We start from the raw sequence: 4,041 nt of genomic DNA, 5'->3' as shown, positions 1-4,041 counted from the left end.
ACTAGCCTAAAGCTCAAGGAACTTCACAAAGGGGGAGGTTGGAAGTGCAAGATGTCATAATCCAAAATGCCACGTCCCATATGCAGTGCAATCCTCCATACTCCAGATAATCAAAATACGTCAAGGACAGAAAGATTAACACAAAAATCTAGCATTTCCCAGAAGTACTCAAAAGAATCATAGGTTAGCATTGGATCAGATGGCAATAATCAAAGGAGACTTGAATACAAAATCATTCATCTTTCACTAAAGATTTGCTATCAGTTAGTATTGATTACATGGTAAGGAACCTAAACTTAAAAGGCAATTAGAAAATACAATCATATATCTTGGCTGCTGGTACTTAGATTTACAATTAAAAATGAGGAATTTTTAGTCAAAATTATAATAATGTAACTTGGGAATCTTTTGTAGACATTTATACCACAGAGATAAATTTACTATAATTGGTTTCTTTGTATTGATTCTTTTTCAGTGTAACCTTATTACCACGATAGTGTGTGGAACATCCTATCAGGCTAGTATCTCCTACACCCAGAAATTTGGAAACAAACCAATTTTTAATATTTATTGATTTATTTACATCCCAAATGACACCTTTCCCAGTCCAGGTCCCCTCCTGAGAGTGCCTTCCCCTATTCCTTCTCCCCTTTCCCCTTTTCCTTTGAGATGGTGCCTCACCCCTGGTATCTCCTGACTCTTGTGCTTCAAGTCTCTGCCAGATTAGGCACATCTTCTCCAACCGAGGCTAAACAAGGCAATGCATTGGGGAAAAAATACAACAGCCAGGCTTCAGCTTCAGGGAGAGTCTCCACTCCAGTTGTGGGTCCCACATGAAGATTGAGCTCCACATCTGTTATATATGTGCGAGGATGCCTTCTTCCAGCCTTTGCATGTTCTTTGGTTAGTGGCCCAGTCTCTTAGAGCTCTCAGGGATCCTAGTTAGTTGACTCTGTTATTCTTCCTGTGAGGTTCTCATCCTCTTAAGGCCTTCAGTCTTTCCCCCCAACTCTTTCATAAGAGTCATCCAGTGTTTGGTTCTCTACATCTCTTACAGTCAGCTCCTAGGTAGACCCTCTCAGAGGACAGTTATGCTAGTCTCCTGTCTGTAAACTTAGCAGAGTATCATTAATAGTGTCAGGGTTGGTACTTGCTGATGAGATGGGTTTCAAGTTGGGCAGGTTATTGGTTGACCTTTCCTTCAGTCTCTGCTCCATCTTTGTCCTCTTAGACAGCACAAATTTGGGGCCAAAAGTTTTGTAGGTGAGATGGTAACTGTTTTGGAAATAGTTGTACCTGAAGACTCAACTATACTGCTCCTGAGCAGAAACACAAAAGAGGCTCCACCATACTACAAGGACATGTTCCAATATGTTCATAACAGCTTTAGTTTGTAATAGCAAAAACCTGAAAACAACCTCAAGACAAAGAATGGTTACAGAAAATGTGGTTCATTTATACAATGTAATACTATTCAGCTATTAAAAACAAGAACATCATGAATTTTGCAGGCAAATGAATGGAACTAAAAAATAGCATCCCAAGTGAGGTAAACAGAACCAAAAGGACATGTATGATATGTATTCACTAATAAATGAATATTAGCCATAAAGTAGAGAATACCAATGATACCCCACAACCCAAAGAAGTTAAACAAGGAGGGTCCAAACAAGGATGTTTGAATTCCACTTAGAAGGGGGAACAAAACACAAGAGGAAAAAGAAGGAAGGGACATGAATGGGAAAGGGGAAGGGAAAGGGAATTAGGCACAGGATCAGGTGAATGGGGAGGCTTCCAAAGAGTCAGTATGGGTGACTTTAGCTGAGATTCCTAACAGTGGGGACATGGAACCTAAAGAGGTCACTTCCTATAGCCAGACAGGATTCCCAGTGGAGAGATAAGGATACCAACCTACCCACAAACCAAATTTAAAAATCTGTTTCTTCTGTGTGACTCTCATCTCCACAACTTCCCAAGAATGCCAGGATCAAAGTGCCCTATGGGGCAAATAGAAGAACATCACTGGAAACAGCCACAGTACAGACTCAGAGTAAGTCACTGGCCTTACTGGTTGAACCAACCATCCTTCAAATGATCCTAAAGGTATACCTTGCCATCCTTGTTACCTCAGCAATCATGATTCCTGAGCCAAGCCCCAGGAACCAGTGTAGGAACGATTGACTGGTTAAGTTAGCAAAGAAGCTTTTGTTTTATTTCTTTTTTTTATTTGACTGATTTAAAAAAATAACATTGTAAATCTCATTTAAAACATAGAAAAATATACCCAACATATGAATGTACTTCAGAACATCAAACTCAGTGATTAGAAATTTAATCACCATTCATTCAAAGCAGACAAGAGTATACAGCCTAGAACCCTAATTTGGTGCACATATTCAGTGATGGAGGATTGAGGAAATGTATGTTTCAGACAAAATGAAGCATAGTCTCCTGAAAACAGTATGCAAATTGCTATGTTTAAATTTTTTTGTTTTTTTGTTTTTTGTATTTTATCCAAGGAAAGGAAGAACAGAAATGATGCCAAAATGGTAGAAATGTAAATCCTGCCAAAGTAGCTACTCCTTACCCTGAGACTCAGAAATATCACCAAGTATCTTGGAACCATGGGAATATTCCAGATGTGCTTTCTTTACCTGGAAGCTCTCCTAAGTCATTACCCAACGTGTCTGTCTGTCTGTCTGTCTGTCTGTCTGTCTGTCTGTCTGTCCAAGCTACTGTACATGTAGGAAGGTCAGAGGAGAGCCTCAGCTGTCTGGATCCATCTTCCATTTTGTTTGAGATAGAGTCTCCTGTTATTTTTCACCATTCTGTATGGAAAATTGGGTGACCTACAAACTTCAAGTTCTCCTCTCTTCAACTATTAAAAAGCTACCACCACAGATGCAAAATTATACATCAGTTTCATGTGGGATCTAGGGATTTGAATTCAGGTATTGCACCCATTGAGCCACCTTTCCATCTCTAGAAGCTATTTTCATTTTATTTACTAATGTGAAGTGTATGAAGGTTCTATCCTCTATAGAAAATCTTATTGTTGATGGGAATTACTGTCAAAGACATCATAATGTCTTTATCTTGGTCTGACGTTTCAGGGAGAAAGTAATCAACCAAACTGAACCCTAACCATTTATTCTCAATCCTAGTAAAGTGCTCTATTTATAGTGATTAAAAACTCAAAGCCTGATTCCTTTCGACCTTATATCAATCAGAATGGCTAAGATCAACAACTCAGGTGACAGCATGTGTTGTTTGCCAAAAGTGGAGAAAGAGGAGCACTCCTCCATTGTTAGTGGAATTGCAAACTGGTACAAACACTCTGAAAATCAATCTGGAGGTTCCTCAGAAAATTGGAAATAGATCTACTGAAGACCCAACTATACTACTCTTTGTCATATACCCAAAAGATGTCCTACCATACCACAGGGCACTTTTCCACTATGTTCATATCTGTGATAGCCAGAAGCTAGAAACAGCTCAGATGTCCCACAATGGAAGAATGGATACACAAAATATGGTTTATTTACATAATAGGATACTATTCAGCTTTTAAGAATGAGTATATCATGAGTTTTGCAGGCAAATGGATTGAACTAGTAAGGTAACTCAGACCCAAAACGACATGTATGTACTCACCAATAGGTGGATATTAACCAAAAAAGTACAGAATACCTAGGATACAATTCCCAGAACTCAATAAGTTAAACAAACCAAAGGGCCCATGTAAGGTGCATCAATCACACTTAAAAGGGAGAAGAAAGCATTCATGGCAGGCAGAGAGAGTTATTGATCTGGTGGGAGTGGGAAGGAGGAGGTGAAAGGGGAACATGAAACCTCAGTGAGTGTGGATGCCTGGTCGGAGGGGGCAGGGACATCTTGGAGGCAAGTAGGAGGAGGAACTGGATGAGAAACTGTGGGAGGGCATACTGGGTGGTGGGCGACATCTGGACTGTAAAAAATTAAAAGTAATTAAGGAAAGGAAAGGAAAGGAAAGGAAAGGAAAGGAAAGGAAAGGAAAGGAAA

Source organism: Grammomys surdaster, unplaced genomic scaffold (assembly GCF_004785775.1).
Source record: "Grammomys surdaster isolate TR1022 unplaced genomic scaffold, NIH_TR_1.0 350, whole genome shotgun sequence".
Classification (NCBI taxonomy): Eukaryota; Metazoa; Chordata; class Mammalia; order Rodentia; family Muridae; genus Grammomys; species Grammomys surdaster.
The sequence above is the reverse complement of the archived record's forward strand: the minus strand, read 5'-3'. Positions refer to the sequence as shown.